The 15,084-nt window shown below is 38.7% G+C and overlaps 1 protein-coding gene across 4 annotated transcripts in view; it reads right to left on the reverse strand.

Annotated features, from left to right (window-relative positions):
* Positions 1-15,084, reverse strand: part of PTPRE (protein tyrosine phosphatase receptor type E) — a 139,556-nt gene that overhangs the window by 58,561 nt on the left and 65,911 nt on the right. Inside the window, exon 1 of one of the 4 annotated variants that reach the window (XM_070752477.1) lies at positions 11,383-11,470. The exons of the other annotated variants lie outside the window; for them this stretch is intronic. The gene's annotated coding sequence lies outside the window, so the exon portion shown is untranslated. Of the gene's footprint in view, positions 1-11,382; positions 11,471-15,084 lie in introns of those variants that run through there. 4 annotated transcript variants of the gene reach the window in all.

Genomic DNA, 15,084 nt, shown 5'->3' on the forward strand with positions numbered 1-15,084 from the left:
ACCTGGTTGCCGATTGGTTTCCAGACACAATTCAAAGTGTTGGTGATGACCTACAAAGCCTTACATGGCATCGGGCCAGATTATTTATCAGACCGCCTTCTGCCACATAAATCGCCTAATTCAATATTTTTTCCCCCCTGAAATGCATATGCTCAAGAGTGTTGCTATTTTCTCAAAATTCATTACCACTGCTTATTGGAGCAAAACATATAACTCTCATTAATTGATCAATTCCTTCTTTCCAAGTAATCTAATTAATTCCAACTTTCATTCACAATTAAGTCTACATATCTGATTTTCCACATATATTTATCCACTTCACCCCACAAAATCAGAACGTTTTCAGATTTATTCTTCTCTCTCCCTTAGTTTCACAGGCACTGTGCATTTATTTTTATTTCCTTCATTAATTTATATTTTTTAACATTTGCTCCTCTGACATTCTGAGTTATAATTTTTTACATGCCATGGTTATTATTAGCAAGAAAACTGATACCTAATAAAACTTCATTTAAGTTTTGACATAACATTTCGTTGTAAGATAGAGAAGGTGTAAATTTAGTTTCTGGCTCTAGTTATACCCATGGTGAATAGAACATTCCCTGATAATAATAAGGGCAGTACTGGTGTGTACTGACACTTTTTGACCTGCATTCCACAAGCCTAATCAAAACCCAATTATACCCAAGCATGATCATGCTGTTCAATGCAGGCCAGAATCTAATATGGAGGCTATTTTGCAAGACAACATATTATTGCCTTTATCTCACTAATTAGTAATTAGAAGGCATAGTCCATATTGTAACACTGACTCAAGATGATTATGTTGCAGTTATAAATTATATTGGTTTAAATTCATAGCAAGTATAAAATTAAACATATGCAAATAGCAAAACTAGTTCCAAGGTCCTAGAATAAACATTTGGAAATGGTCAGTGCTGTCCTAGTGTACTGTTTTGCTGAATTTTATTAATACAGTACTGTCCATTTTTTTTCAACAGTTTTTAAATGTAAAGCCCTCACTTTCAAGCTGAAGTGGCACTATTCAGGTGCCTACACCTTTTGATTGCATTAGCAATAGCATTTAGACTTATATACTGCTTCACAGTGCTTTACAGCCCTCTCTAAGCTGTACAGAGAATCAGCATATTGCCTCAAACAATCTGAGTCCTCATTTTACCATCTCCAAAGGATCGAAGATTGAGTCAATCTTGAGCTAGTCAGGATTGAACTGCCAAACTGCTGGCAGGAGGCAGTCAGCAGAATTAGTCACCACAGCACTTTCTGATTATCAATTACATTTAATACAAAAAAGATAGGCTAAACAAATGTATATAGGTTGAGATGACAGATAGATAGATAGATAGATAGATAGATAGATAGATAGATAGATAGATAGATAGATAGATAGATAGATAGATAAACTGTAGATAGATATTAAACCACTCAAAACTTCAACAAAATAGATGCATTATCAACTAAATCACAGCATCTATATGAAGAAGCAGCATGTGTCCATCTTTGTATTATCCCTGAGTTTAACAGTGTAGCACACAGTGAAGCAAAGTCAATCAAAAGGAGAGCTAGAACCAAAAGTGATTGGGGTTACAAATGGAATTCTTACCTTATTCAGAATGCAACTTACATTCATTTTAACTCATTTATATGCCATCCTTTCCACCAGACTTTGGGTGGCTTACGGAATCACATCAATAAACTCTAACTATAAAATCAGCATAAAATTATTCAGCCAGCCAGTCACCTAATAGCTAAAGCAGAAAATTGAAATCTTCAGGGACAACAGCAGCTAACCTTCTTTCAACCTATTTTACAAAAAATCACTTCAAAGGGAAACAAAGTCAGCACACCTACAGAGAAATCTTGCTTCTATACTGTCATTTCTTACTCAATCGGAGAACAAAGGATCACCAACAGACCTTCCCTAAAGCAGTTTTTGTCAACTGTGACAATTTAAAGCTGTGGGGGACTTTGAGGCTCAGAATTTCCCATCCACCATACTTGTAGAAGTCAGGTTTTTTTAAAGTCAAAAACTGGAGTTATGTCAGGATTTACAAGTACTTTGAGTAATACATAAAATGGCACGCAGTGTAGATCTGGACTTACAACCACAACTGAGTCAAAAATTTCCAATGCCAAGCAAGACAGTCGTTAAGTAAATTTTGCCTCATAAGTGAGTCACTGCAGTTAAGGCAATCAACATGGTTAAGTGAACCTGGTTTCACCACTGAATTTGCTAGTCAGAAGGTTGCAAAAGGTGATCACATGAACCCAGGACACTGCAAGAGTGATAAATACATACCAGTTGAAAGTGTCCAAAGTCTGATCCCATGACTGGAGATCATATAATGGTCATATAGAAAATGATTATGAGTTACTTTTTTTTTCAGTACAGTAGTAACATTAGTGACTAAATGAATAGTTGTCAGTACTGTACCTGTACTCAAGCTAAGCATAATTATGCTAAACTGGCAGTTAGTCATCTGGGGATCTTTAGTAAACTAAAGTGCATTATAGTAATCTAGGTGATAGGTTTTCAAAGTCTATTTGAGAAATGGCTGTATCTGATGCACCAGCCACATTTAAGCATAACTCTCTCCACCTGCTACTTGTCCAAACTTTAATGACCTCAGACAAGGCACAGAGACAACACAGTCAGCTGATTGTTCAAATTGCCCCTTTATTGCTCCAGCTTTGCTGCAAACACTCCCAGGTTTATGGCAAGTCCCAGAGCAAAGTGATCACACACACACACACTTCCAGCAGCCTCTGACTGCAAGCAGTGCAGCAAAACACTGTGAGCTCAAAGCAAGAAATCCAGTAGAGCAAAGGAAAAAATGAGTCCAGGAAGCAAAGGAACAAGGCAATGGTTTCAGGAAGCAAAGAAATAAGGCAAGGGTTTCAGGAAGGAAATAGCACATCAGCAATGGCACACAAAACTCCATGAATTCAGTGTTTGTTCCTAACAAACGCCCCTACCCACAGCATCTCCTTAAATATCAGGCCCCAGATGTGCCTTGTGAAGAGGGACGTAGTGCTCTCTTCTCGAGTTATCAGGTCAGCCTCCACGGCTTCCTTCTCTCCTTCATGGATCAGGAGGGTGTGGTCCTTGTTCATCACTTGAGCTCTGTCACTCTTCATTTCCACTGCTTGCTGTCTCTCTGTTATCCTACCCCCCCTTCCACCCTGCTAGCAACCCGTCCCACTCCTGGGGGCCCTGGCCTGCCTCCTCCCCACTCCCCACTAGTTTGCAAGCCAGTAAGAGGGAACATCATTAGCACCTGGAAAGCAACATTTGGATCAAGTAGAGCAATGGAAAAAACCCTGCAAAGACTTAGGGCTTGGAAAGCATTCTTCCCAGAAAGTAACAATGAAAGAACTTGCAAGCGGGTAAGAGCTGGGAACATTGTTAGTGCCTGGTTAGGGATGGAAAGAAACATTTGGAGAAAGTTAGACCAATGGGGGGAAAAACTGCAAAGAGGCTTGCAGAACATTCTTCGCAGAGAGTAACAATCAAGAAGCCTGCAAGGTAATAGCTGGGGAGATCATTAGCAGCTAGTTAGGACTGGGGAAAAAAAATCTACATTCAGAGTATAAGACACACCCAAATTATCAGCCTCTTTTAGAGAGTGTCTTATATTTTTCAGAGTGTCTTATACTCTGAAAAATATGGTAACCACCAAAGGTGGTCCCTATTTTTCTACTTGCATTTTTACATGCTTTTGAACTGGTAGGTTAGCAGAAGCTGAGGCAAGTAACGGGAGCTCACTTGGTTTCATAACACTAGGGATTCGAACCGCTGAACTGCCAACCTTTCTGATCGACAAGCTCAACATCTTAGCCACTGACCCACCACCTCCCATGGGCAACTGTAGCCCTATCAAAAAAAATCAAAACATCTGATATTGGGGAAGATTGAAGACAAAAGAAGGTGACAACAGATGATATGGTTCAATAGTATAATCAATGCAATGGACATGAATTTCAGCAAACATCAGGAGACAATGGAGGACAGAAGAGCTTGGTGAGCTGTAATCCATGTGGTTACATAGAGTTTGATTTAGGCAACTGAACAACATCAAAATCTAATAAAGAATACACTAAAGATACAGTAAATCTAGTACTTTCTGATTAACCAAAGCATACTCAATTATTTTCTTGGCTTATGTAAGACCAATTAATTCCAAGGCCACATATCGGCATTGATTAATGGGGATATAGAATGGCAGAGCTTACAGGCCTTCAGACTGAGAGGCCTGAAGATTGATGGGCAAGCCCAGTGTTTTTCAGTGTCAGCAACTTAAATATCTTAAAGCTGCTGAAACTGAGAAACATTGGCTTACAGGCTCTCTACTGGTGGCACAGAGCAAAATAGGCCAATGTTTGACTATCCATTCCATATTCACAGCCATCATTTGGGAAATGAAAAGCCTTGGCTTTTTTTAACCACATTTTTTTTAAAAAAAAATCATATCATAAATATATGGACTAATGGAAAATGGTTTCTATACAAGTAGGTTTCTATGCCTACTAGTTCTTACAATGGGTGGATTGTGCCTCTTTTTCCTGTTTCTTGCCTAAATCTTTGAAATAAGAGTAAAATAAGATACAGAGAGAATTGTATCGCTCAATAATAAAACAAAAGTTATCCTGCAAATGGGGAGAAGGGGAACCCAGTTTTCTTGGTCCTTAGGGTTTTTTTCCTCACAGAAAAAATACAGCAAACACAAAGACAGGCAAAACCTGACCAGAATATATAAAAACAGTCTTTAAAGGAAGTTTTTGCTGCTTGATTTCGTACTTTGATTCCCCATCTCCCCCCACCCCCTCCCTTTTTTCTTTTCTGTACATTCCTTCCCACCCACCCCTACCCCTACCCTTTCCCTATTTTCTTTTTTTTCTATATTTACAAATAAAGTATTTTTTAAAGGAAGTTTTTGTTTTGTTTTTATAAAAAATGGACTCATTTTTAAATCTGAAAGGAGAAAAGAGGATATTTTGGAGGACATTATGGAAAATAAACGGACAAAGACTATAATTCAGTAGCCATCACATCATCAAGGTTTCTTGATCTACAACAGATGTACATCTGTTTAGGGTGACCCGCTCCCTTCTTAACCAGGGGGGAGTTGGGGAGCCCTTACAGAGTAGTGCCGAGGATTTTAACACGTTTTTCGCTGATAAAATCGCTCGGATCCGGGCAGACCTCGACTCCAATTGGAAAACAGAGTTGACTGACAACGAGTCAGTCGAGGTGACTGGGGCCCGTACTTGTCCATCTGTCTGGGAAGAATTTGATCTGGTGACACCTGATGAAGTGGACAAGGCCATTGGAGCTGTGAGTTCTGCCACCTGTTTACTGGATCCGTGTTCCTCCTGGCTGGTTTCAGCCAGCAGAGAGGTGACACGGAGCTGGGTCCAGGAGATTGTCAACGCTTCCTTGGGGAGGGGATCCTTTCCAACACCCTATAAAGAGGCGCTTGTGCGCCCCCTCCTCAAGAAGCCTTCCCTGGACCAAGCCGTACTTAATAACTATCGTCCAGTCTCCAACCTTCCCTTTATGGGGAAGGTTATTGAGAAGGTGGTGGCACTCCAGCTCCAGCGGTCCTTGGAAGAAGCCGATTATCTAGGTCCCCAGCAGTCGGGTTTCAGGCCCGGTTACAGCACGGAAACTGCTTTGGTCGCGTTGATGGATGATCTCTGGCGAGCCCGGGACAGGGGTTTATCCTCTGTCCTGGTGCTTCTTAGCCTCTCAGCGGCTTTCGATACCATCGACCATGGTATCCTTCTGCGCCGGCTGGAGGGGTTGGGAGTGGGAGGCACTGTTCTTCAGTGGTTCTCCTCCTACCTCTCCGGTCGGTCGCAGTCGGTGTTAGTGGGGGGCCAGAGGTCGACCCCGAAGTCTCTCCCTTGTGGCGTTCCTCAGGGGTCGGTCCTCTCCCCCCTGCTATTCAATATCTACATGAAACTGCTGGGTGAGATCCAAGGGCATGGGGTGAGGTATCATCAGTACGCTGATGATACCCAGCTTTACATCTCCACCCCACGTCCAATCAATGAAGCAGTGGAAGTGATGTGCCAGTGTCTGTAGGCTGTTGGGGCCTGGATGGGTGCCAACAGTCTCAAACTCAACCCTGATAAGACGGAGTGGCTGTGGGTTTTGCCTCCCAAGGACAATCCCACCCGTCCATCACCCTGGGGGGGAATTATTGACCCCCTCGGAGAGGGTCCGCAACTTGGGCGTCCTCCTCGATCCACAGCTCACATTAGAGAACCATCTTTCAGCTGTGGCGAGTGGGGCGTTTGCCCAGGTTCGCCTGGTGCACCAGTTGCAGCCCTATTTGGACCGGGACTCACTACTCACAGTCACTCATGCCCTCATCACCTCGAGGTTTGACTACTGTAATGCTCTCTACATGGGGCTACCTTTGAAAAGTGTTCGGAAACTTTAGATCGTGCAGAATGCAGCTGCGAGAGCTGTCATGGGCTTCCCTAGATATGCCCATGTTACACCAACACTCCGCAGTCTGCATTGGTTGCCGATCAATTTCCGGTCACAATTCAAAGTGTTGGTTATGACCTTTAAAGCCCTTCATGGCATCGGACCAGAATATCTCCAAGACCGCCTTCTGCCGCACGAATCCCAGCAACCGATTAGGTCCCACAGAGTGGGCCTTCTCCGGGTCCCGTCAACTAAACAATGTCGGTTGGTTGGCCCCAGGGGAAGAGCCTTCTCTGTTGCGGCCCCGACTCTCTGGAACCAGCTCCCCCCAGAGATTAGAACTGCCCCTACCCTCCTCACCTTTCGCAAACTTCTTAAAACCCACCTTTGTCGTCAGGCATGGGGGAACTGAGATATCTCCCCCGGGCCTATACAATTTATGTATGGTATGCTTATGTCTGTTTAATAATGGGTTTTTTAATATTTTATATTGTAAATTATTAGATTTGTTATAAACTGTTTTTATTGGGTTGTAAGCCGTCCCGAGTCTACGGAGAGGGGCGGCATACAAATCTAATAAATAAGTAAGTAAGTAAGTCAGTAAGTAAGTAAGTAAGTAAGTAAAACCATATTTTAGCCATAAACATCCTTTCTCGGTATCAGTAGTCATAAATGTTCTCTGAATGTTAACCAAACATGAAATCAATATTTGGATTAAATTTCAGAGAATATATTTTCATAATTTGTGTGTGTGTGTGTAGATGTGTGTCTGTGTGTTAGAAATTAATTTATATGTTTAGTTTTTGCTACACCTTATTTTTATAAATAATTCAAGGTGGTAAACATACGAGGGTCACCCAGAAAGTAATGCACCATATTTTTTTTCTCAGCCTACAGTAACGGAACGAATGTGAAACTTTAGATATACATTATTTGAATTGTCAAGAGTTCGTGTGTAAATTTAGTGTTTCTTCTGACAGATAGCGTAGCTGCAGCAGTGTTTCAAAATGGCATCTGTAAGTGATGTACGTCACCAGGCTCACTCAGAAAGTAATGTACATTTTTTCTTCAACAATTATTTATTGAACACAATGAAACATACACACAAGAAATAATGATGTTTCTTCTACACTCCCTATTTTTCCATGTAATCTCCATCCCGTTCTATGGCCTTCCTCCAACAAGACACAAGGGTAGGTATGCCCTGTCAGTGCCACTCCCTCTTCTAGTCATCAAGCCATTTCTGCACTGTGCGAATTACCTCTTCCACACTTCCTTTACTGATTGACAGCTGCAGCACCAACTGCTGAGTCGTTATGCCTCGATCCTCGCGAATGAGCACATCAGCAAGCTACATCTTGTCAGGTGTGACAGCCATGGCTAGCCACTCCGAACGCTGCAAATCTTGGAGCTCTGCCAAACAATCTTCGAATGGCCCCACCCTCTGTACCCAGTGACTAACCGTACTTCTGTTCACTGCGGATAGATTCTCCATAAACTGCACACAAACTTTTGTGAATGTTCCCAACAGTTTCTTTCTCTGCAGTGAGAAATTCAATTCAATGTTGTCTGTCTGAAGAAATGCAAAATTTTACACACACACTACTGACAATTCAAATAATGTATATCTAAAGTTTTGCATTCGTACCATTACTGTAGGCTGAGAAAAAAAATGAGGTGTATTACTTTCTAGACGACCCTTGAACATAGTACTCCTTCCACCATCTATTTTCCTAGAACAAACCTGTAAGCTGAGTTGGTCTGGGACAGAGTGACTGACCCTAAATAACTGATCTAGCTTTTATGCCTAAGGCAGAACTAGAACCTACAGTTTCCAGGTTTCTAGTCTGTTGCTTTTACCACTAGACCAAACTGATTCCATTAATCTCTGCCATGAAATACCTTGTTATATTATACAAAGTCCTAAACACTTAAACTAATCTGATTTTACTCACAAATAATTATTACAACATTTAATTGTAAAAAATGAATTCTATGACAGTGATTACTTTTACAAATAGTCTGTATGTGTTTGTATCAATTTCTGGATGTGACATAATAAAAATGCATTAAATTAATATTGGATAGATATGCTTCTATCACCTTAAATGCAGTTTCTAAAAATGATAAACATAAAAAGTATAAATACTCACATTGCCTGTTCAATTATATCAATGCATAACACAAATTTAAAATTATTGTTTATTATAATGTGTAGAAAAATGTAGACAGCCCTCAATTTATGGTAGGAATTGAGCCTGAACTACAATCATAACATTACAGGCAATTAAGGAGGGCACCACATACTGATCTTACTTTTTTAAAGCAGGCCTTAAGCAAAACCATTTTCTGCAACAGGCAATTACTGTATTGCTGAAAGCAAAGTAAACCCTTGCTTCTGGCAAAAAAAAAAAAGAGTGATAAATTATGATAGTGTGAATGTGAGATGCTGCAAGTGGTTGTAAATGCAGGGTAGTTGCTTAACACCCATCCAAAGGGACGTTGGCCATTGAAACTTTGAATCTGGTTATAAATAGGTGTGTGTGTGTGTGTGTGTGTGTGTGTGTGTGTGTGTGTGTTGTTCCCTCATCACTGCTTTTATATTTTTGCACACCAGATGGCACTATACCATCTAACATATTTTGAGTTAAACCAAATATTGATTTCCTGCTTTTTTTGAGAAGTAGGGAAAAAAAGGATCATTACTAACTTGAATTTAAAAAATAGTGCTAGTGAAACAGGCAACATCTCTCAGAACATTTCTAACAATTAAATAATCTGGAAGATAAATATATACTGTACAGCAGATCTTAGAAGTATATTTCTTTTTATTTTAGTAATCAAAATTAAATGCGGATGGTTGACTGGAATACATATTCTAAAGCAGTGTTTTTCAACCAGTGTGCCGCGGCACACTAGTGTGCCGTGAGACATGGTTAGGTGTGCCGCGAAGCTCAGAGAGAGAAAGAAAGCAAGAGAGAGAGAGAGAAAGAGAGAGAGAGAGAGAGAACAAGAGAGAGAGAGAAAGCAAGAGAGAGAGAAAGAAAACAAGAGAAAAAAAGCAAGAGAGAGAGAAAGAGAGAGAAAGAAAGCAAGAAAGAGAGAAAGAAAGCAAGAGAGAGAGAGAGAGAGAAAGAGAGGGAGGTAAGGAGAGAGAGAAAGACATAGAGGGAGGTAGGGAGGGAGAGAGAAAGAGAGCAAAAAAGAGAGGAAGGAAGGAAGAGAAAGAAAGAGGGATGGAGAGAGAAAGAAGAAAAGGAGAGAAAGAGGGAGTGAGGGAGAAATAGAGCAAAAGGGAGGAAGAGAGAGAGAGGATTTTTTTGTCCAAACTTTTTTTAGCCCCCACCCTCCCCCTGCTCAATGTGCCCCAGGGTTTCGTAAATGTAAAAAATGTGCAGCGGCTCAAAAAAGGTTGAAAATCACTGTTCTAAAGGATAAGACTTGCTCCTGATTCTTGATATAAATCTTCTGTAAACTGAAATAGGAAAGAAACTTTGAAAGTTTCTGATTTCAAAAGACCTTTCTCGCTGTTTATATGGAGGATGAGGCAATATTTACCAACCTTCCTACTACTCAAGTTCCTGTTTTGTCATGAAGCCTTCAACTTGCAGTTTAAATTAAACAAAGTTATTATTCTAATATTTATAATCTTTGAATGTAGGGTACAAGTTTCTAATTAAACCACAAACATAGAAAAATTACAAAAATATATTTATTATTGAACGCAATACACAAGAATGCTTAATATTTAATATAATAGGCATAGCGCAAGGATAACATAGAAACATAGAAACATAACATGAAGGAGAAGATACTATATATATTAAATGATTTTTGCTTAATAAATGGACTTCTGCAAGCAGTCATCCAATGCATTCTTTTATATTGTGTTCAATGATAAAATATATTTTTGTAATTTTTCTATGTTTATGGTTTAATTAGAAATGTAATTTATATAATTTAATATATACAGTATAGATATATGTGAAACTTTTAGTTTTTAGAAGTTATTGTAAAATTTTATATAAATATGCATCAGAAAATCAATAAAATTACTCAATATGAGATCTAAGCCCATAAATTGTATTTAGTTCAATTATATCTGAAACTACAATGATAACTCAAAATTGGAGTTCACAAACATACCATCAAATATGGACTCCACAAGAGAATCTGGTTAAGCAAAATATATTTCACCCGCTTTCTCCATATACAGCAGCTACAGTATTTATTTATTTATTTATTCAATTTTTATGCTGACCTTCTCCTTAAACTCAGGGAGGCTTACAACATGTTAGCAATAGCATGTTTTAACAGAGCCAGCATATTGCCCCCACAATCCAGATTCCCAGTAGTCTGTAAATAAACATATGCCAGTAAAATGCTTTTAGAATTTCGGGTGTGATTAAAATATTCACATGCTTTACATCTTATTTTTATAAATATAAACGTCTTTATCAAAGTCTAATACAGTATAGAAATATAAAACAATCCAAATTTTTTAACTTAGGGATAAGTTAATGCTAAAACCAAAATTAAAATTAGGGGACAGTAAACTAGAAGCACATAGCGTCTAGATGTTAAAATAAAGAAACTACATGGCCTAAGTGGCAAATTTCCTTTGCTCTACAACAGGTTCAAAGTACATATTGGTTTAGTTAATGTGAAATCAAGAGTTTTAAATGATATTTCTCACATACATAACTAGTGTCACTAGCATTCTCCAGTCACATAAACATAAATTTTCATATTTATAGAAACAAATGTTAGTTTGCAGAAATATGGTGATTTAATCCCAGAGGTACTGCATTTATTAATATTGGGGGATAGTATATACTGTATTTTTCAGAGTATAAGATACACCGGAGTACAAGACAAATCTTAGTTTTGGGGGAGGAAAATAGAGAAAAGAATCTGCTTACCAGATATTCATCTGGGTAGCATCCTTAATCTGGTCAGTTTCAGCACATTATTTTGTCCGCTGGTTGAGGCTTTAAAAAAACATTATTTGGAGAGAGTAACAATGAAAGAGCTTGGGAGCCAGTAAGAACTGGGAACGTTGTTAGAACCTGGTTAGGGCTGGAAAGAAAAATTCTGAGCAAATAGAGCAATGAAAAAACCCTGCACTTAGGACTTGGAAAACGTTATTCACAAAGAATAACAATAAAAAACCTTGCAAGCCGGTAAGAGCTCGGAACATCATTAACACCTGGTTAGGGCTGGAAAGAAACTTACTTGGAGCAATTTGGAGCAAGTTACAGTAATGAAAAAACTCTGCAAAGACTTAGAGCTTGTAAAACATTTTTTGCAGACAGTAACAATGAAAGAACCTGCAGGATAAGAGCTGGAAAGATAGTTAGCACTTAGTTAGGTCTGGGGGGGGGGAGATTTGAAAAAAGCTGCATTCAGAGTATGAGATGCACCTGAATTTTCAGTCTCTTTTAGGGAGGAAAAGGGTGTGTCTTATCCTCTGAAAAATATGATAATTCTAATCTGTAACTAAGTAGTACTTAACTCTAACAATAATTCAAATTATTTCCAAATGAAGTATTAGATCACACAATAATTTAAATTCAAAAGGATGTGGTTTATTTTACAGACAAATACACAGTTATCCATGTTTCAAAACAGAAAACTATCTTGTTAGCAAATTCACTTTTTAGCACCAAAATACTAAATAAATCATTACAGTTAAGGCATTAAAAAAAACATTATTTAGAAACACATTAACAAAATGTTTCAGTTTATCAACTAAGCAACTTTTTTTGAACACAAAATTTCTTGCAAACCAGCAGGAAGGAAACTGAGAGGAAATTACTTGATCTTCACAGGATCTTCTTCTGGAGATATTGGAGCCCATACTAGTCATAAAGGGAAAACACACTGCTTAAAAAAAGCCTGATCACAAGTCACTTTATAAATCATGATCAGTACTTTTAGTTATGCCAACCCAATGAATTAATTTTAACAAGGGATGTTCATGCTTATTACGAGCTTCATTCAATAGATTCCTTACTAATATGGTTTGAATTGCAAAAGGTTTTGAGCCAGTGGTGGGTTGCTACTGGTGTAGTAGGTGAATCTGTTCCAGGAGCGGTCACCAGATTTGCACACAACCGCTCAGGTGCCGGTCCTTCAGGCACTGTCATATTTTCCCCTAAAATGTAGGTCTTTTTTGCAAAACCTCATGCTGCGTGTGCAGCACACTAGTAGCAAAAGGTAAGAGGAGGTGTGAGACAAGCCAGGTGGGCTATGCCAAACATAAACCAGACCCCCGGCAGCGTCCCAGCATCACCTCCTCTTCAGGGAGGATCCGGCTTTGTTCCATCAGAACCAAAGCCCCCTGGCCAGCAGGGATTCGGAGTTTCCCCATGGGCAAAGGGAAACCCCCTGCACAGCCTGATTAGCACAAGAAAATAAAAATCTGCCTCTGCCAGCAATTTGCTTCCTTTAGTTTCATTGTCAGTTTTAGCACAAGTAGCTAACAGTTTCAGGCTGCAGGGATTGCCATAGCGTATTGCCCCTTACCACATATTGAAGCCTGAATCAGATGATGGTCAGAAGGCCGATAATCATTTGCTTGTGCTAATCAGGCTCTGCACTGTTTGCTGCAAGGAAGCAAATTGCTGGGAGGCAGAAGCCAAAAAGTAGGGGTGGTTGGGCAGGGCTACATTTGATGTATAAGTTTTAACCCTCATTTATTTATTTATTTTATTTATTTATATGCCGCTCACCCCCAATGGACTCTGAGCAGCTTTTAGGGAAGGGAAATGTCTTATACTTAGAAAAATATGGTAATTAAATTTTATACTATGATAACTTCTTAGGTCTTATTTACCACTATAAATATCACTATTGGTTGTATCATATTTTCAGACCATCAAATTATTTAATATAGATGTAAACAGCTCAGAATATATAACAAATCTAAAATTTTACTGTTAAGGTTTCTAATTCCAAAACCCCACAATAATAAAGCATATTGTAAGAAGCAGAAGTAATGAACTCACTTGCTTATCCACAAATGCAAATACATACACACACACGTTTGTGTTGAATGCACTACAAAAAAGATGCATTGAAAAACAGATCTATATTTTTCTGGCAACAGTCTATCCCAGTACTGGGTTATTTCATTGAGATATAGTATTTTGGGGGGTGGGATGGGGTGGGATTGGGGGTGAAGAGAGTGAGGATTCAGCAGTTAAGCTGACATCCTGAGTTTTAGACCTAAGGGCCATGAAACAGGGTGAGCTCCCTTTCCTGACCAGCTCTTGCTCAACTAGCAATTTGAAAGCATGCAAATACGAGTAAATAAATACATTACTACTTTGATAGGATGATAACAGATCTCTGTGTACCTCAGCATATAGTTATGATGGCCATATGACCATAGAAATGTCTTCAGATGACAGTGGCTACCTCGACAAAGAAACAACCAAGTATCACCTAGAATTGGAAATGATTTGACTTACTGAACTGGGAAAACATTTACTTTTATGATATTTTTTATATATTATGCCTAGAGGATTTGCCAATCAGCCCAATACATAAATATTTTTAAATGCAGGCTAAACCTTAGACAGCTGCAATATAAAATAAGATTTATTTATTTATTACATTTGTTCTACATTCCATTGACAGTGGGGATTCAGGATACATCAGAAAGAAAATCCTTATTTTAAATAGAGCAAAACCCTCATTTTACATAGAGCAAGTCAGTAATTGCCCCTCTATCTCAGATCTTCTCTGTGGCATAAGAATACAAGCAGAGAATTTTAAATTTCTTATTAGTATGGATTCCTGAGATGTCCTAATTCAGCTGCAATTGATTAAATTTACAACTACTCAACCATGGCCTTGTGATACAAGATAGATATTAGGATAGATAAATTAGTAGCTGGGTTTATAATGTTTGTAATGTAATGTTTAATGAGTAATCACTGAAGTAGATGGTAAGTCCAATATTTAAGAGTAATTCCAATTTTTAAGAAAGGTTCACAGGGAATCCAGGAGTTTATAGGCCTATCAGCTTAACATCTGAGCTGAGAAAAATAATGGCAACAGGTATGAAAGATAAAATTGTCAAACATCTGGAGATACAGGTATTTCTCAAGGATACCTAGCAAGGGGTTCACCAAGGGAAGTCCTGTTTAATCTACTAGAGTTTTTTTTTAAGTGTTAATCAACATGTGGATAAGGATGAACCAGCAGACATCATCTAATTAGATCTTCAAAGAGCCTTAGATAAAGTCCTTTGTCAAAGATTTTTGGTAAATTTAACAGCGATGAAATATAAAGACAGATTGTCTTGTAAATAAGGAACTGACCAAAGAATATGAAAAAAAAAATGAGACAGAAAGAGAGCAGGATTAAATGGACCTTTAGCAAAATCAAGGTCTCCCAGAGTTCTGTCCTAACACCGATGTTTTTAAACATATTTATAAATGATCTGGAAATGGTCTTGACCAGTGGAATACCCATGTTTGCTGATGATACTAAATTGCTCAGTGGTAAAAACAATAATAGCGGAGAAAGTTAGTGGAGAAATTTAGAAGACAGGCAGCTGAGATGATCAAGGGCAGAGATCTTCAACCTTGGCAACTTTAAGACTTGTGGACTTC

This window comes from Erythrolamprus reginae, chromosome 5, assembly GCF_031021105.1.
Source record: "Erythrolamprus reginae isolate rEryReg1 chromosome 5, rEryReg1.hap1, whole genome shotgun sequence".
Lineage (NCBI taxonomy): Eukaryota > Metazoa > Chordata > Lepidosauria > Squamata > Dipsadidae > Erythrolamprus > Erythrolamprus reginae.